Source organism: Hevea brasiliensis, chromosome 5 (genome assembly GCF_030052815.1).
Source record: "Hevea brasiliensis isolate MT/VB/25A 57/8 chromosome 5, ASM3005281v1, whole genome shotgun sequence".
NCBI lineage: Eukaryota > Viridiplantae > Streptophyta > Magnoliopsida > Malpighiales > Euphorbiaceae > Hevea > Hevea brasiliensis.
In genome coordinates, this window is record NC_079497.1 from 64269803 (window position 1) to 64291415 (window position 21613).

The 21613-nt window shown below is 34.0% G+C and overlaps 1 non-coding gene across 1 annotated transcript; it reads left to right on the forward strand.

Moving 5' to 3' along the window:
- Positions 1 to 13855: 13855 nt before the first annotated feature.
- LOC131180439 (small nucleolar RNA R71) lies at positions 13856 to 13963 on the forward strand. The gene has a single exon (XR_009149212.1). It is a non-coding gene; the product is annotated as a small nucleolar RNA R71 (small nucleolar RNA).
- The last annotated feature ends 7650 nt before the right edge of the window (positions 13964 to 21613 follow it).

The window sequence follows — 21613 nt, forward strand, 5'->3', positions numbered from 1 at the left end:
GAATTACTTATCAAGCATTATCGATAGAGACAGTTTAATTTAGTACTGAAACACTTCAAATTGTGTTTCTCAGGTAGTAAAGACTCAGGGAAAGGGAAGGAAACACTGAGTCCAGACCAGGAGATAGTTATCAGAGGTTTGTGCACAACAACTATTTCTTTTGAAAATTTTCAATTGAAATGAATTATGACATTTGTACATTATTGTTTTAAATTATGGAAATGTGTTTGAATGGATATTTATTGTTTGAAAAGCATTGTAAATGGTTTGAAATTGTGAGAAATTGTTTGAATGATATTGATGGATACTTATTGATTGAAAAGCATTAGAAATGGTTTGAAACCATAGCTATCATGTATATTGATTGTATTCCTCGATAGCTTGTCTAGTGGGACGAATTGAATTCCCTCTCTAGCTGAAGTGTTGAGGTGTGTGTTAGTAGTATGCCCCAGAGCATATCATCTAGTATGTATCTTGTACATATATTTATTAATTAAAAAGGCATTTCCACTTTTCCGTTTACATAATATATTTATGTGTAATAGAAAAGGTCCATTGATATTTTGTTAGAAATGTTATTCTTAAGTTGTTAAGAATATGAGTGACAATATTTCTAGCCCAAAGTATCATAAATAGGTTCACAATCGAGGATACTTCATAATAAGGACATGACTTATCCAGAAAGATTGTATTCATGTTTGTTCCCAAGTTATTTATATGAGATATAAATAAGATGGAATGGTGAGTCTCATGCCATATAACAAACATGATAGGCACTTATAAATGATAAGTAGGCCGAACCAGTGACACTTATGACAAGCACATGGAGTTTACTCTTGTCAATGTTTTGTCATAAATCATATCAGTGCATATAATCTTTAGACTTGAGATAGCACAGTTATCTTGTATATAGGTAGTTTGAGTTTGATACTGCTTTCATACTTGTACTGTGTATGGGTATATGGGCATGTGTTGGCTCCTACTAGTTATATATGGAGGTAGGTGTTGATCAAGATGGAATCTGTTCCTCTAAGTAAATAGAGATAAAATCCTATGTTCATTTAATTGTTCTTGATGTTTCAAGTTCCTGGCCAGGACATATAGATTTATTCAGAAAAGAGTTTCTGATGAGAAAAATCTTTTTAATCAAGAACTAGAATTAAAAAAGAACATAATATTCATAGCAAATGGATTTTGACATAAACCATGACTCCAGCTTGAGTTGGGATTTTGTAACAGAGAGATTCTAGTGCATGGTAACATATGATTATAGGTTCATTTAAGGTAAACCTTATTACTAATTGGGTGGCCATGGCATGCTATGCTAGGTGTTAACCATGGTCTATAAGGTTCATAAAATGATTTAGAGAAATCATTTATGGTAAGAAAGAGTTCTGATGATATTAAGAGTTGATATCATGTCTCATTGCCAATTAGTGATGAGCCTAGTAAGTCACACACATACACAAGTTATCACCTAATTAAATATGATTTAATTAATTAATTAAAGAGTTTAATTGATTAATTAAATAGGTTTGGTTTGCAATTAGATTGCAAAGTCCCTAGCATGACTTGAAACCAAATCTAGATTATTGGATGTATAATATAAGTTAAATTTATATTTAAAGTGTTTAAATATGAATTTAATTAATGAGAAATTAATTAATAGAGATTAATTAATTAATTTATATTTGATATAAATTAATTAGAAAAAGAAAAATAATTATTTTGGGTTGAGAACTCAAAATTAAGACACAGGGCCATTTTGGTCATTTTGTAGTGTGACACGTGGCACCATGAGATGGTGACACATGGCATAACACAAAAGCTTGCCAAATGTTTTTTAATCATGTAAGATGATTAAAATCAAGATTAAATACAGGTTTGACACTTGGCACAATGTGATTGGGTCACTTAAACCTAGAGCTAATCAAAGGGTAACATGTGGTAAGGGTTTAATGTGTTAACCTAGCTATTTAAGTGTTGTTATGAGAAAAAAAATACAACCAGCAGCCACACTCCTTGGTCATGCCATTTTGCAGCCCTCCCTCTATTCTTCTTCATCTCTCATAAATTCAAAGAGATTAGCCATCAATCTCTTGAATTAAGAACACTATAAATTGTTTTTGGTGTCCTGTTTACATCTCTAATCTCTTAAAAGGCAGAACTTGAATTTCTAATTAATAGAAAAGGCTTTAGAAGCTGTTCAAGGGCTTCCATAGGTGTTCTTGGTGTGGACAAGCTAGAGGGACAATATCTGGTTTCCTGAAGACGAATCTCAAAGGCGCAGACACGCTGTAGTGCATCAAGAGGTTAGTGTAATCGTTCTTGATTTAATCTAGGGTTCTAAAATTAATCTGATTAATTTTAAAATCTTAAATAGCAAATACAGATCCAAAAACATATTAAAACAGTTTTAATATGTTGTTTATCATTGAAATCAAATAGATAAAAATAAATCTTGCATGATGCATGTGACCCTAGGTGAAAATTTTTGAATTCAATGGTATAAACTTGTGTTTTTCACGCTTCCGTTCCTTCAGTGTGTGCTTGTTGAGGACGAATTGGATGAGTACTCATATTTTTGCTAGCTAGCTATGTTATTCCTCATTAGTCATTGACTTTTGGGACGAATTGAATACCTCATTAGCCATCGGCTTTATTGACGAATTGAACTTTGGAACATGATTAAGCTGTGTGTGGTTTATTGATATGTATTGTGAAATTGTGAAATGGAGTTTAAATGCTTATTGACATTCACTGTCTTTTAAATTTAACTATGTTTTGATTACTGAGATTTAATGTGATATTGTGTTAAATTCCTTATGACATTTATTGTCTTGAATTTAACTATGGTTTTAAGTATCCACTATTTATATGATTTATGAATTGTGATTTAAAGTTATATTTGATAAATGTTGTGCACCCTGAGACATTGTCTCAGCGATAGCTTTTTATTGCTGTCGTAGGTAAACAGACAGACAGGGCAGCAGACTAGGCTGCTAGTACACCCAGCGAGAGATTTTTCGGGTATAACGAGTATACCACGTTTTGCATTTTGTACTGTAATGTATGACCACTGTATGTATATATTATTTTTGGTTTTGAGCAGTTGTAAATTAAAATTGTACATTGAAGTTGTAAAGTAAATTATGAGTTATTTTGACTTGTAAAAAAAAAAAAATTGTATTATATTTCTTGTATCTCAGTCTTTGAAAAATTACTGTGGATTTGAGTTGAGAAATATGTTGTGTTGAGAAATATGTTGGAGTTGAGATTTGGAAATATATTGAAGTGCTTTTTACAGGTTTTCTGAAGAACTGTTTTATCCAAAATACAGATGGCACTCTGCCAAAATTTTTACAGAAAATTTCTAATAGTCCAAATGAGTTAGCCGTTTCACTTCAGTTCACAAAAGTTTTTAACACCTGTAAATAGTGCTCACCACTGTAAAAGAAGCAAGAAAAGTTTTTAAAATCCCTTGTATTGTATTTAATGGGTTATCAGTAGACGAAGTTGGTAATTCATTAGGTATACTACGGGATCATGTTATGCCTTACAGAGGGGTAGGGTGTGACACTGCATCAGTGTCACCTCAACACTTACAAATGCAATGCAATGGTATGCACTCTATCTAGGCCCAGAAACAGCTAAACCGATGCTCTGGTACCATTAAATGTGACGCCCCTTACCCGTCTACAGTGTAGCCAAGCAAATTATGCCACTCAGTGTACCGGAACACCAATTTATATTTCTATTACAATTTATCCCTTTTTAGTTCATTTATTTTCAATTTTGATAAATCTGAATTCTTTCGCAAATTTTATAGAAAATCCGGCAGAGTGCCGGCTGTAAATTGGAAAAACAATTCTTTTGAACCTGTTTAAAAACACTTCCAATACAATTTCTAAATCCAAACTCCATTATACACATTTCAAGTCAATCTCAAAATATCAATCTAAAATCACAATACTATTTTCAAAACTTTTCTGTTTACTTCATCACTTGAAGCATATTCATAAATATTTCTCAACATTTCATTTATCAACATACATTATACAGAAAATTTTGATAGCATGAAATTTCATATATTTACATTATTACATAATTACAAGAGTTGATAGTTACAATCCCAAAACTAATACATAATACAAAATGCAAAATACAAAATGCTACCCAAAATCCTAATGTCCTACCATATGCAGTGCAGATGTGAGGTGACTCTGGACCCCGGATGCAGCTCTGAAGGCTCACCCTGTTTGATGTCTGTTGGGCTCCCCAGATAGGTCTCCAGTACCTGCGCGTGGCAAAAGTGACGAGCTAAGAAATTCTGCTTAGTGGTGATAATATAAAATAAAATGAAATAAAATAAAAATAAGTATGCAGAATGTATGTTTACATTTTTAGGTAGACTTAATTTCTGATGTTTATTGCAGTACTATTCAATTAAAATTTGGTAAGGTTTATTATCATTGCCCGAGTAACCCATACTAGTGGACTGGACTGGATAAACGGGTAAACTGGCACTAGGTACTAAGTACCTCAGACCATCACACCCACGGTCACATTGTGTCTCCTGGTGTGCAACAGAACAGCTAATAAGCTATAATAATTATCGGGGATAAAACCCAAGTATATTATCTCAATCAACATAGCCAAAGGCTATTTTATCACATAATGGCATAAAGCTATATGCAGTACTGCTAACAGAACCCTATTGGCATGCCAAGCTATCTAAACCAATCTTGTTAGGTATACTGGGGCATATTACACTTTTAAATTTCACAATTTTTGAATTTCAAGTTTTAATGTTACTATTCATTTCATTAGTCAACTAAAATGTTGACTTTTGCATAGACAATAGGTACATTGGTTTTAATACTCCCAACATACCACATTTTGCATTCAAAATTTGTTGCTGTTGCCAATACCATTTCTAAGCTTAATGTTAATTGGGCAGAATTTTCAGTTTTCATGCTTTGTGTTTACTGTTCCATTGGTCATTTTTACAGTGGGAATTTGGCAAAATGATCAACATGAAAGTTGTTCTTTATTTTGTCTAGTTGAATTTCTTTTTTGAATCACTCTATTTTGAGTTTTGTAGCTCAAGTTATGGCCTAAAAACCACAACTGGCTGGATTGAAAGTTTTTCCAGAATTTCTGGACTGACCAAATCTATAGTGTTAGGAATAGTGACTGCAACTCACTTTTTGAATATGCTCTGGTCATAATTTGGGTTAGGTTTCTTCATGAAAGATGTTGATCTATATCTCAGCTTGTTGCTGGTAATATTTCAGGCCAATTGTACCTTTCCACACTGAGTTATGGCCAAATAACCAAACACTATTCATTTAGTCATTTTACCCAGGCAGACTGCAGGTCACCCAGATTAGGGCAAACTTTTGGTCAACTTTGTTTGGTTTTATGGGCATAGTTTCTTCACCAAAGTTGTGCTATTATATGTCTAGTTTCATGTACAATTGGCCTTGCACCAATTGGACCTCTAAAATTCAAGTTATTGCTGCCCAAACCTGCTAGGCTCATGTCCAATTCTGCAAGTCACCAAGGGCAGCCAAACCAAACCCAAATCCCACTACTCAACACACTTCATTTTTTATTTAAATAGAACCAAATGGTCACTAATTGACCATTAAAACCTATTTTCATCATCACATGGTCAAAGTCCCATTTTTCCACCCCAAACCCTAACTCAAACATTACAACCCATGCATTTTCATTTCATTTCATCAATCTACTAAGTAGATACATATTGTGGGCAGCCACATTAGCATTTTAGCTCACAAAAATCATCACCATATTACCCTAACCAAGGCTGCTGAAATTTAGGGTTTACATACAAATGGTATTCAACGATTTTTTCTTTATAATTTACACTCATTCAAAGTCCTTAACATGAATTTAAAGTAAAATTCATGGTTAGGTCACTAACCTCTATGGAGTGAAGTTTTCCCCACTTGCTAGGGTTGCTCTTTTCCTTTTCTTTTTGCTCGCAAAAGAATCACCAAGATGCAAGAACACTTTCTTGTGTTGGGAGTATAGGGTTTAGTGGGGTGAGAGCTAAGGAAATCAAGCTTTGAAAAAGCTTGCTAAGGTTGGCAATGGTGGATAGGCCACGACAAGGAAGAGATGAGGAAGAAGAGCTTTGATTTTCTTTTGTTTTCCAGCCTATTTGGTATCTTTTAAGCAAGTTTATGCCATGTGTCAACATTGGGTTGGTTGGAAAAACTTTAATGACATCGCTATGATGTCATAATGCCATTTCCTTTCATTTTCTCTCCTTTTTGTTGCCTAATTAATTTCAATTAAATTTTTAACAACATTTAGTCATATTTTATGTTATATAAATTATTTATTTAACTAGACAAGTTGGCCAAAAATCATCTCTGAAGACGAAATGACCAAAATGCCCTCCGTTTGGCTTAACGAGCCAAAATTGTTTGTACTGATTGAAAAATTTTTCTAAGTATTTTCTTGGCATTCTAATACTATAAGAACGTCAATGACCCTTCTCTGGAGTCCCAAAAATTATTTTATAATTTTTGCCCTAGGTCTAGGGCTCCTAGTTGTGAGAACCGCAACTTCTCACTAGGTTACCTATCGCTAGGACACCGACTCATTTAACTTGGTTGTATTTTAGTTCTAAAATTTTTCCTTGATTTTTATGAGTATTGTTTAATTTCTTTATAAATCCTCACTCTAGTCTATTTATAATTTTAAACATTCTAGCCGGCCGGACCAACATTGGTCAACGGAACAGTAGACTGTACGGACTAGCTAAAGTGAGGATGTTATAACACCAATGGAATTCATAATGTATTAGCAAAACAACTTGAAGTATGAAATTTTCTTTGCATGAATGGATTGTTGAATGTATAAATGAGGTACAAGTGTCATTTGGGATTTAAGTTCCCATCAAAAGAGAAAGGGAAAAATATTTTGAATACAATGGTACATGTGAACCATTATTTAAAATTGTGATCAATATGAATAATATAACGAATGGATAAACGAACCATATTAATGTATAAACGAGATATTAGTTCTCATTATTATAGAAGGGAAAAGTACTTTAAGTACAATGGTATAAAAGGATAATTGATGTGAATTGTGATCATATAAATGATCAAATGAATGTATAAATCATAATTGAAATTTGTCATGAAATAATGAAGTCATAAAACACATTATATTAATATTTAATGATATTATGTGCCCTTGTATTGCCTAGACACATGTGTCAGATTGGATAGTTTGGCATGCCAATAGGGTATTGTTTTAGCAGTACTGCGAAAGGCTTTATACCTGTATTCATGGCTTTATGCCTGCACTCATGGCTTTATGCCTACACTTATGGCTTAATGCCCGATTAAGCATTATCATGGCTTTTTAGCCATACTGACAGCATGCATGGTTGACGTTCTGCGTCCCATTGTTTGACGACTCGAGGCATCGCGGTGTCCAGTGCCAACGACCCGTAATCCAGTTTAGCAGCTTGTCATAGGTTACTTGGGCAGTATAATTTATTAAAATAAGTTATGAATATTAGCAATCAAAAATGCTAAAAAGTAAATAAATGAGAAGAAGTTTTGAATTAAATTAGATTAGCTCTAAAAATTTGTTCCTTAGATTGATTTGAAGTAAATTAAACTAGCTCTAAAAATTTTAAATATTACGAAATGATTGTAAAAATCTTAGAAAGCATCAAGGAAGTGATAAAAAGGCTAGTAGAAGAATTATAATTTAAATAACATAACAAATGTGATTTTCATAAGAATATAAGCATAAATATAAATTTTAGATTTATTTGTACATTATATAAATGATTATTATAACTTATGAAAGAAGTGATTCTAGAGAGTAACATAAATGACTAAATATTTATTGTATGGAAAATTTCATATGAACCCAGTAAAATTCTTGAGTATAGAAAATATGCTCAAATTATTTTTACTTGTTGTACTTTTTCCTTGTTATATTATCGCACCACTAAGCAGCAATGCTTAGCGCGATAGATTTGTTTCCTCGCACAGGTACTGAAGTTAAAGCCCAGCGAATACCAAACCGAGATTTTGGAGTCTGATCTGTAAAGTGTTCAAGGTTGTCACCTCCTCAGCAATGCATATAGATAGGGCCCATATAAGTTATTTTATGTATTTTTTACATTATGTAAATTATGAACTTGTGTAATTAGTTTATAACTCATGTAATTTGAATATTTTTACATAAGAATTGAGTATGAATGGAAATGTATGGAAATGATTATGAAATTGAAATATATGGATGAGATTTGAAATATGAGAAAATTATGAGAATGATTGATGAGATAATTATGATTAGCATGGATAAGATTTTATTTTGAAAATATTATTGAAATTTTCAAACAGATGAATAGTGAAATATGTCAAATGATAATAAAATAGAGAAAACTCCATTAGTTTCTCCAAGAAAAAATAATTGATATCAAAAGATAATAACTCAAATTCCCATATAAAAACACCATAAAACACCATATAAAAACACCATAAAATCCCTTGGTGACCTGTAGGACTGGTTGTGAGTTTAGCAAGTTTGGGCAGCCATAAATGGAGTTGTATAGGTTCAATTGGTGCAAGGCCAAATGGACATGAAACTAGACACATAATGGCACATGTAACTAGACACAATAAGGAACAACTTTCATGAAGATAATTTTGCCAAATTCCTACTGTACAAATGACCAATGGAACAGTAAACTTAGTGCTTGAAATCTGAAAATTATGAATAACTAACACTAAGCTTTGAAATGGTATTGGCAACCAATACCAACAACTTTAGAATGCAAAATGTGGTATCTTGGTGAATTTAGGTTCAATAAATTTATTATGTATAAAAAAGTCAACAATTTGAGTGAATAGTAATAGAAAGACACAAAGTGTAAGAACTAAATTGGTAGAGGATAGTAAGGCATGAAATTTGAAATCCATGAAATGTTCATGGATTACTTGGAATAGGTAATTGAGATTTATACTCCCAACACCCATGGAATTTATAATATACTAGCAAAACAACTTGAAGTATGAAATGTTCTTTACATGAATGGATTGTTGAATGTATAAATAAGATAAAAGTGCCATTTGGGATTTAAGTTCCCATCAAGAGATAAAGGAAAAAATGTTTTGAATACAATGGTACATGTGAACCATTGTTTAGAATTGTGATCAATATGAATAACATAATCAATGAATAAATGAACCATATTAATGTATGAATGAGACATTAGTTCTCATTATTGTAGAAAGGAAAAATACTTTGAGTACAATGGTATGAAATGATAATTGATGTGAATTGTGATCATATGAATGATCAAATGAATGTGTAAATCATAATTGAAATTTATCATGAAATAATGAAGTCATAAAACACAATATATTAGTATTTAATGATATTATGTGCCCTTGTATTGCCTAGACACGTGTTTCAGATTGGATAGTTTGGCATGCCAATAGGGTATTATTTTAGCAGTACTGCGAAAGGCTTTATGCCTGTATTCATGGCTTTATGCCCATATTCATAGCTTTATGCCTGCATTCATGGCTTTATGCCCACACAGATGGCTTAATGCTTGATTATGTGTTATCATGGCTTTTTAGCCATACTAACTGCATACGTGGTTAATATTCTGTGTCCCATGGCATGACGGCCCGAGGCACCGTGGTGTCCAGTGGCAATAACCCGTTATCTAGTTTAGTTAGTCTGTCGTAGATTACTTGGGTAGTCTAATTTATTAAAATAAGTTATGAATATTAGCAATTAAAAATGCTAGAAAGTAAATAAATGAGAAGAAGTTCTGAAATAAATTAGATTAGCTCCAAAAATTTGTTCCTTAGAATGATTTGAAGTAAATTAAACTAGTTCTAAAAATTTTAAATATTACGAAATGATTGTAAATAACTTAGAAAGTATCAAGGAAGTGATAAAAAGACTACTAGAAGAATTATAACTTAAATAACATTACAAATGTGATTTTCATAGAATATAAGTATAAATTTTAGATTTATTTGTACATTATATAAATGATTATTGTAAACTTATGAAAGAAGTGATTCTAGAGAGCAACATAAATGACGAAATATATATTGTATGGAAAATTTCATATGAACCCAGTAAAATTCTTGAGTATAGAAAATATGCTCCAATTATTTTTACTTGTTATATTATTTCCTTGTTATATTATTGCGCCACTAAGCAGCAATACTTAGCGCGATGGATTTGTTTCCTTGCCCAAGTACTGAAGTTAAAGCCCAGTGAATACCAAACAGAGATTTTAGAGTATGATCTGCAGAGTGTTCAAGGTTGTCACCTCCTCAGCAATGCATATAGATAGGGCCCATATAAGTTATTTTATGTATTTTGTACATTTTGTAAATTATGTACTTGTGTAATTAGTTTATAACTCGTGTAAATTAATGTAATTTGAACATTTTTACATATGAATTGAGTATGAAAGGAAATGTATGGAAATGATTGTGAAATTGAACTATATGGATGAGATTTGAAATACGAGAAAATTATGAGAATGATTGATGAGAAAATTATGATTAGCATGGATAAGATTTTATTTTGAAAATATTATTGAAATTTTCAAACAGGTGAATAGTGAAACACATCAAATGGTAATAAAATAGGGGAAACTCCATTAGTTTCTCCGAGGAAAAATAATTGATATTAAAAGATAATAACTTGAAAATGATTAAAGGAATAAAGTAAGATAAGATAGGGTGCTCCGGCACCGAATGTAGTACGCCTTGCTCGGCTACACTATAGACGGGTGAGGGGTGTTATAATAATAAATATGGTATGATCATGGACTTTCTAAGGGATTCAATTTTGAGCCACCAAGAATTGAATCGGGGCATTCCTAGGTGCATTTCATTCATTCATATTACAATAGTTGCTGAAGGAGTACATAATCAATACTTGATCTTGAATTCCTCCCACTGGTCCCATCAATGCTCTTGACCTCCTTGATATTCTTGCAATCCAACTACATGGTAATCCTTAGCATACCAAGGCGAATTTACAAGAACTAAATAAATGAAATTACAACCCAAAAAATATTATAGCCTTTATAATATATGACCAAAATATATTAAATTAAATTAATTAATTTACAACCCAAAGAAACATAAAAGAAATAAATCCAATCACATTGGTCTTTTATAGTCCATGATCATCTATCATGCATATCACTATTTAACAATTAAATAAAACATACATACTTAAATTAAATTGAATATCTCATATTCCACTTAAAAATCCAGATTTGAATATGATTCAAACAAATTTAAAAATTCAGATTTGAATCACATTCAAACAAATTTAAAAATTCATATTTGAATCACATTCAAACAAATTAAAAATTCAGATTTGAATCAAAATTTAATTGTGTGATTAAAACTCCTAATTAAACACTTTAATTAGTCATGGGCCTCATTATGGGCCTTGGAACCAAGCCCACAAACAAACCCAAACAACAATGCACATGGTTGAATGGATCAAACCATGCGCACTAAGGTGTTCTTCCTCAAACTGCCACCTTTGTTGGTCCAACCAGCAATGAAACAATCATCTCATGATCAAATCACACAATTAAATCATGTAATCAATAATCTAAATGGCAAATATAGTGGCTCTGATACCAATTGAAGGAGCAGAAGCATGAAAAATATAAGTTTAGATCATTGAATTCAAAATTTTTTCATTTAAGGTCACATGCATCATGCAGTATTCATTTTTATCTATTTGATTTCAATGATAAACAGCATATTAAAGCTCTTTTAATATATTTTTGGATCTACATTTGCCATTTAAGATTTTAGAATTAATAGATTAATTCATTAGAACGCTAGATTAGATCAAGAACAAGTGCACTAACCTTTTTCTTACACTGCAGTGTGTTTAGCACCTTTGGGATGCGTATAGGACACCAGATGTTGTCCCTCTAGCTTGTCCACCCCAAGATCACCAATGGCAGCCCCTTGAACAGCTTCTAAAGCTTTTCCAATCAATTAGAAAATTACGTTTTTCCTTTTGAGAGATTATAAATGTAAACAGGACAGTAGAAATGATTTCTAGTATTTTTAATTCAAGAGGTTGTTGGCAAATCTCTTTGAATTGATGAGAGATGAAGAAGAAGAAAAGGGAGAGGTGCTTTGGGTGGCAGCACCAATGAAACAAATAGTAGCTAGTATTTTTTTTTTTCTTTTCATCCTTTCCCTTATATAGCTAGGTCATCACTTAAAACCCTTACCACATGTCACCTTTTGATTGGTTCTAGGTTTAATTGACCCAATCACATTGTGCCAAGTGTCAAACCTATATTTAATTCCAGTTCTTAATTAAAAAGATTTTTTCATCAGAAACTCTTTCCTGAATAAATCTATTTGTCCTGGTCAGGAACTTGAAACATCAAGAACAATTAAATGAACATAGGATTTTATCCCTATGTACTTAGGGTAACAAATTCCATCTTGATCAGTATCTACCTCTATATATAACTAGTAAAAGCCAACACATACCTATATACCCATACACAGTACAAGTATGAAAGCAGTATCAAACTCAAACCACCTATAGACAAGATAACTGTGCTATCTCAGGTCTAAAGATTATATGCACAGATATGATTTATGACAATACATTAACAAGAGTAAACTCCATGTGCTTGTCATAAATGTCACTGGTTCGGCCTGCTTATCATGTGTAAGTGCCTATCATGTTTGTTATATGGTGTGAGACTCACCATTCCATCTTATTTATATCTCATATAAATAACTTAGGAATAAACATGATTACAATCTTTCTGGATAAGTCATGTCCTTATTGTGAAGTATCCTCGATTGTGAACCACTTTATGATTCTTTGTGCTAGAAATACTGTCACTCATATTCTTAACAACTTAAGACTAATATTTCTAACAAAATATCAATGGACCTTTTCTATTACACATAAATATATTATGTAAATGGAAAAGTGAAAATGCCTTTTATTAATAAAATATGTACAAGATGCATACTAAATGATATGCTCTAGGGCATACTACTAACATGAAGAACTTGCTTGCTGAGCAATTTGATTCTCTAGCATCTTGTTATGGGTAGCAAGTTAGTCCATTCTAGAAGTTAGCTGTTTAATCAATTCATTCTATTGTTGTTGAGTTGCTAGGAAACCTCCCATCATGGATTCCATGGTCATCTTCGGTTTAGGTTGCTAAGGTTGAGGAGGCGGTAGTGGCTGTGCAAAGTTTTGGCCTCTGTTCTGAAATCCAGGGGGTGCTGGTGGTTTGTACCCCTGTTGCTTGTTTATTGGTTGATTCTGCTAATTAGACCATGAGAAATTTGGGTGGTTCCTCCATCCAGGGTTATAAATGTTTGAATATGGATTGTTGGGCTACCTCTGGTTGAAGTTTCCTCCATTTTTCACATAGTTCATATGTTCTGTGGAAGGTTCATTGAAGCAGTTATATTCAGAATTCATGTATCCTCCTCCATAGCTGTCCTCATGTTGACTATTCATCCCTACTGCCTTGGCTTTCATTTTATCAATCCTCCTTACAAGCTGATCAAATTGGGCATTTATCATGCTTAGGGCATCCACTTCCAGGACCCCTGCTATTCTCCTTGCATTTCCTCTTTCATTTGACCACTTATAATTATGGTATGCAACCCTCTCTAGAAGTTCAAGTGCTTGTGTCACTGTTTTCTCCATTAGGTCACCTTTTGCAGCTGAATCAACTGTGCTCCTTGTAGAGGGTAGTAACCCATTATAGAAGTTTTGCACTAGTAGCCAATCCTCTATGCCATGGTGTGGACATTCCCTCTATAGGTCTTTATATCTTTCCCATGCATCATAGAGTGATTCACCTTCCTTTTTGTCTGAAGGTGTTAAGCTCAAGCCTCAGTCTTGCAATCTTTTCAAGTGGGATGTACCTTGCTATAAAAGCTTATGAGAGGTTTTCCCATGTGGTGAACGTTCCAGCAAGTTGAGAAAGTAACCACTTCCTTGCTCTGTCTCGAAGGGAGAATGGGAATTCTCTGAGTCTTATGGCTTGATCAAAAACTCCATTCATCTTGAATGTGTCACAAAGGGCAAGAAAGCACTGGAGGTGATAATGTGGATCTTCTGTTGGTGAACCTCCAAACTAGGTTTGTTGTATCATTTGAAGCCATGCTGGTTTTAACTCAAAATTGTTGGCTTCCACTGTGGGTCTTGTGACATTGGGCTGAAATCCTTGGACAAATGGGGCTCCGTATGAAGGAACGGAAGCGTGAAAAACACAAGTTTATACCATTGAATTCAAAAATTTTCACCTAGGGTCACATGCATCATGCAAGATTTATTTTTATCTATTTGATTTCAATGATAAAAAAACATATTAAAACTCTTTTAATATGTTTTTGGATCTGTATTTGCCATTTAAGATTTTAAAATTAATCAGATTAATTTTAGAACCCTAGATTAAATCAAGAACGATTACACTAACCACTTGATGCACTGCAGCGTGTCTGCGCCTTTGAGATTCGTCTTCAGGACACCAGATGTTGTCCCTCTAGCTTGTCCACACCAAGAACACCTATGGCAGCCCTTGAACAGCTTCTAAAGCCTTTTCTATTAATTAGAAATTCAAGTTCTGCCTTTTAAGAGATTAGAGATGTAAACAGGACACTAGAAACAATTTCTAGTGTTCTTAATTCAAGAGATTGATGGCTAATCTCTTTGAATTGATGAGAGATGAAGAAGAATAGAAGGAGGGCTGCAAAATGGCGTGACCAAGGAGTGTGGCTGCTGGTTATTTTTCTTTTCATAACCACACTTAAATAGCTAGGTTAACACATTAAACCCTAGCCACATGTCACCCTTTGATTAGCTCTAGGTTTAAGTGACCCAATCAAATTGTGCCAAGTGTCAAACCTATATTTAATCTTGATTTTAATCATCTTACATGATTAAAAAACATTTGGCAAGCTTATGTGTAATCCCACGTGTCACCATCTCATGGTGCCACGTGTCACACTGTGAAATGACCAAAATGCCCCTGTGTCTTAATTTTGAGTTCTTAACCCAAAATAATTATTTTCTTCTTCTAATTAATTTATATCAAATATAAATTTATTAATTAATCTCTATTAATTAATTTCTCATCAATTAAATTCATATTTAAACACTTTAAATATAAATTTAACTTATATTTTACATCCAATAATCTAGATTTGGTTTCAAGTCATGCTAGGGACTTTGCAATCTAATTGCAAACCAAACCTATTTAATTAATCAATTAAATTCTTTAATTAATTAATTAAATCATATTTAATTAGGTGATAACTTGTGTATGTGTGTGACTTACTAGGCTCATCACTAATTGGCAATGAGAAATGATATCAACTCTTAATATCATCAGAACTCTTTCTTACCATAAATGATTTCTCTAAATCATTTTATGAACCTCATAGACCATGGTTAACACCTAGCATAGCATGCCATGGCCACCCAATTAGTAATAAGGTTTACCTTAAATGAACGTATAATCATATGTTACCATGCACTAGAATCTCTCTGTTACAAAATCCCAACTCAAGCTGGAGTCATGGTTTATGTCAAACTCCATTTGCTATGAATATTATGTTCTCTTTTAATTCCAGTTCTTGATTAAAAAGATTTTCTCATCAGAAACTATTTTCTAAATAAATCTATCTGTCCTGGCCAGGAACTTGAAACATCAAGAACAATTAAATGAACATAGGATTTTATCTCTATCTACTTAGAGGAACAGATTCCATCTTGATCAACACCTACCTCCATATATAACTAGTAGGAGCCAACACATGCCCATACACCCATACACAGTACAAGTATGAAAGCAGTATCAAACTCAAACTACCTATATACAAGATAACTGTGCTATCTCAGGTCTAAAGATTATATGCACTGATATGATTTATGACAAAACATTGACAAGAGTAAACTCCATGTGCTTGTCATAAGTGTCACTGGTTCGGCCTACTTATCATTTATAAGTGCCTATCATGTTTGTTATATGGCATGAGACTCACCATTCCATCTTATTTATATCTCATATAAATAACTTGGGAACAAACATGAATACAATCTTTCTGGATAAGTCATGTCCTTATTATGAAGTATCCTCGATTGTGAACCTATTTATGATACTTCGTGCTAGAAATATTGTCACTCATATTCTTAACAACTTAAGAATAATATTTCTAACAAAATATCAATGGACCTTTTCTATTACACATAAATATATTATGTAAACGGAAAAGTGGAAATGCCTTTTATTAATAAAAATGTATACAAGATACATACTAAATGATATGCTCTAGGGCATACTACTAACACCGTAGTCTCGCAAGAGTCTTGGCCTGTCATTATTATTGGCCATGGTTGGAATTTCAGGATCTTCTTGATCGTGCTCTTGGTGTTTCCTTTCCCTCCTGATGGCTCTCAGAGTTCTATCTATCTCTGGATCACAGTCTAAGATTTCTTCTTCTAGCCTTATTCTGGTCATAGACCAGGTCTAACACCTAAGAGAAAGGAAAAGAAATAAAATAAATCAAATAGAATTAGATAATAAATATAATTACCTAAATCAGCTAAATTGCCTATCACTTGATATTACTAAAGCCAAATTCCCCGGCAACGACGCCAAAAACTTGTTTCGCCGGTTTTACAACCGCGCAAGTGAACGGATCGCTAACAAGTAATAGAGTGATGAGTCAAGTATTATTCCCATGAGGAATTTGATTAGTAAGTACCAATCTACACAGTAATTTTGACTGTTTAGGCTATCGAACAATGAGGGAATGAAAGTTTTTTATTTTAAACACTAAAATGATAAACTTAAAATAAAGTAATCTATTTTGAAATAATTTCGGAATTAAGATTTCACACTTGAATCTTACTATGGATGTTATCTTGTTTATTTACTGAATTGAGAATCATTTGCCTTGATGGAAATTAATCCTAAGGTATCCTAAGTCCTCTCTCAAGGCACCTAGGGTGTGTTCTAATTAACTTAAACCTGACTTTCATGGCGATCAAATTAATTAAAATCCTTTAAGGTCTTTGACCAATTTTGAAATTCCACAAAGGTATCAGCCTATGTCTAGGTCAGAATTCCTAAGTTCAAAATCTTGATTTTCTAATATTAATCTTCACTTTTCAGTCCTTCAATTAATATTTATAATCATTACTAAGTGGGTACTAACACATAGCATGCATTAAGATCACAAGAAATTAAATCAAGGAATAAATCTCAAATCTAATAAATAAAACTTAATGTTCATACATAATAATGATTACAAGCATTACTTTGCAAATTCCAGAATATGAAAACTACTCACTCATGGTGAGTTCTGCAAACATCATGATAAATAAAAATAAAGACAGTAAAAAGAAATCGTCTAAAAGAAATAAAGCAATAAAAATATGTTTAAAGAGATGGAATGAAAGAATCGAAGAGAGTTTACAGCTTTGATCTTGTGGAACTTCAATTGGAAAACTCCTCTTGATACTGATATTCTTCTCCTCAAGACGGCTGGTGAGATTTTAGAGGTGAATCCTCTTTGAAACTCCTAAAAATTGTTATCAAAAGCTTCTTCCCCTCTTTTGGATGTTTTCTGCTTCTATTTATAATGGCTGTCTAGGGATAGGTCATTTTGAGTCCAAAAAGCTTTAGGAGTCTGATTTGAATTAGAAAACAAGAGCGAGAATTAGGGTTAGAAAATTGGCTCCCACATAGTACATGGCCCGTGTGTCACTACATGGCCCCAGGTCATGTAACTTACTAGAGCGGAATTATGGAGTCTTGCATTGGCACAGAGACTTGCACAGGTCTACGTTGACTACACGGGCCTGGTTACACGGGCTGTGTACTTTTGTTCTCAGAAAGTTCTTAAAGCTTGTGCCCGACAGAGACTTACATGGGTCCATACAGATTACACAGGTCCAATTACATGACCCGTGTACTTTTGTTTCTCCATTGGCTCTCTAGCTTTCTTCTAGCAGAAAGTTACACGGGTCTATGGCTTTGCTTACACAACCTGTGTACTTTGTATCAGCAGCAATTTTGATTCTTTTGATCCCTCCAAGCTTCCCTTTGCACTCTTATGCTCTATGACTTTACCAAAACACCTAAAATGATGCAGAAAACATGGAATTAAGATCTTGACAATAGAAATTACAAAAACTAATGAAATCAACTACTATGCATGAGATTACTCACCTAAATGCCATGAGATAGTATACAAATGTGCTTAAAAATATCTATACAATTCAAGTGCATAAGTAGCCGCCATAATAGCATTATGATAGAGCTCTGACCAGATCTGTCACCGTCTAGAGTCACCTCACCAGTCTTTTGTATTTTGGTAGGGCCCATGTATAGACTAGTATTTTGGTTCATTATGTATAAACGTGATGTAATTACTGGTTTGTCATGTAAATAAAATTTGTAATTATGTATTTTGGATTGTAAATAAAGTTATAAATTTCTGTATATGAATGTCTATATAAATGAATGAATGCACAACATAATTTATGGAAATTGTATGAGCAAAAATGACATGATATGACATGTAGAGATATGAAAATGTTTTTAACAGGTAACTAATGGAACCCGTCAGATACCAATTAAACAGAGGAGGTTCTGCCCGGGTATCCACAGAAATAAATTATGATAGAAAAAAAAAAATTTCACATGTTTTTTATAAAGTTTAAAAATTAACAACGAACATGATAGGATAAGATAGGGTGCTCCGACACCAAATGTGGCACTCCTCGCTCAGCTACACTGTAGACGGGTGAGGGCCATTACATTTAGTGGTATCAAAGCAAAGGTTTAGGCAGTCCTAGACCTAGATAGATAGAGATAGATAGAGTGCATTACATGTATGGGCCTTTAAATAGAGTCGAGGTGACACTAATACAGATATGTTCTTTGTCTGTTTTATAGGATCAATGGCATCTGATCCTTCAGAGCACGGACCTTCAGGACCGATAGAGATGGAGGTAGAGAGTCACGCACCCGCACCTGCTCCTAGTGGGGAGCAAAGTAGTAGAGTTGAGTCATCTCGTGGTACTGCAGGGAGAGCACAACAGGCCTTCCTGGAATAGATGACTCAACTACTCCGTCATGTCACCGGAGCCATACCTCAGCCACAACCAACACCACCCCCACAGCTGTAACCTGTACACAGATCCCCATTAGAGAGACTACGGAAGTATGGGGTAGTTGACTTTAAGGGTAAGAAGGAGGATGATTCAACCGTAGTAGAATATTGGCTAGAAAGGACAAAGAGGGTTTTGCAGTAGCTCCACTGCACTGCAAAGCAACAGTTGGAGTGTGCTTTATCACTACTTCAGGAGGATGCCTATAGATGGTGGGTGACCATATCGAGAGTGGTATAGCCTGCACAGATTACTTGGGAGTTCTTTTTGGCTAAATTCTGAAAGAAATACATCAGCCATGTGTACTTAGAGGCCAGAAGGAGAGAATTCATGGCTTTGAGATAGAGGCAGCTTACAGTATTTGAATATGAGCAGGAATTTGTGAGACTTAGTGGATATGCATTAGAAATAATGCCTACAGAGGTCGAGAAGTGCAGAAGGTTTGAGGACGCACTGAATGACAACATCAGACTGATAGTCACATCTCACCACTTCACAGATTTTTCCCAAGTGGTAGCATCAGCTCTTAATGTGGAGGGAGTGAGAGATGAAGAGCAGTCCAGAAGGGACAAGCAATGTAAGAGAGGTCCTGGACAAGGCCAGTCTAATGCACCAGCTATGGGTAGTAAGAAGCCTAAGGGCTCACAAGGCCAGATACAAGGCTAGAGGGGCCAATCTGGAGTATCTATAGCTAGTTCCCTGGGTACAATAACAAAGGAATCAACCCCAGTGCCAGAATGTACCCATTGTGGCAGGAGACATAAAGGGGAGTGTGGACTGTTGACTGGGGGATATTTCGGATGTAGATCTACAAATCATTTCCTACGAGATTTTCTACAGAGGAGTGCTCTTACTACTCTATTACCGACTGAGAGGTCTGGCCCGACAGTACAGAGGGGTAGAAGACCTATGAGGCCTGAGACCGCTAGTACATCACAAAGGGCTTCTGAGACTATAGAGTGGCCCAAGGCTAGAGTAACACCCTGTGTATACACTATGGCCCTGGAGGAGCCAGACCCGACAGACGTTATTAGAGGTGCATTTTTTAATTATAATACCTTTAAATATGTATTGATACACCCTAATTATATTCAACCCTATATATGCATTGTACCTCCCATTGAAAGAGGATACTTGTCACCACCCCTTTAGGCCATAAGGTGATGATAGATTATCAATCGAAAAGGATCGTATTAAAGATAATGGATAAAAATAAGATAGAGACTGTATATGAGATGAAAGAGGATGAGTGCAGAGCTGATTGAGGATAAGTATAGGAAAAATCTGATCTATTGGGATATACCATGGTAACTACATAATGTTCTCGATGTATGTGCTGTAAGCTGCAGATTACAGTATCGACTTAGGACTATTGTGTAGAGCTACGTATTTCCAATAGAAAATTGGGATAAGGATAAGATTGTAAAGCTAGGACTAGTATGATAGACTAGAGAGAAAGTGAAGTATTACAACACGAAAAAGTGAAAAGACAATGAGATAGCAGTCCCTCGATTATTTACACTGCGTAAATTTTGAGGACAAAATTTTATTTTGGGGGGAAGAATTGTAATGCCCTCACCGTCGATAATCCGTACATTCTACTGTTCCGATGGCTAATGTCTGTTCGGACAGTCAGAATGCCGGGAGCTACATTTGAATGATAGTGAGGAGACATGAAATGATGGAATAAATGATAGGAAAATACAAGAAAAATTAAGGAAAAATAAAAGAGATGAAATGTAACTAGGTTAAACGTGTCGGAACCGTAGCGATGGACGACCGCACTAGAAAGTCACGGTGAAGGCAATTGCCAATCCCAGGACCTTGGGGAACCTCGAGAAATAATTTTCGAGACCTAATTAAAGGTCTAAAGGGGTATAAATAATATTAAAAATGTCAAAAAAAATTTAGTTAAACGGCACAGAGAAAAACAAAAATTTAAGAAATTGGCGGATCAAGGATTAAATCGGTATTACCAAAAAAGTCCAAATATGATCCGAAGAGGGGCATTTTGATCATTTGACGCCTAGAATTGACTTTTGACCTAAATGTTCATTAAAAATAAGGGGTATTAAATTTTGAAAATCTCAAAAAAAAATGCACTTATATATGCAATGCAATTAATGAAAAATGAGGGGGTGTAAATTGAAAATGAAAACTTGAATTATTTTAATAATTAACTAACACTTAGCGGAGCTATACAAATCACATGACGACAAGAGAACCTCCACTTTCATCATCTTCTTCCCCATAACCTCACTTTGCCAAATTGAGTTTTCCCTCAAAATCACCATGGCTGGCCAACCATGCAAGCATCATCTCCCTATCTTCAAGCCATATTCCTTGCAACTACCTTCACTAATCTTGA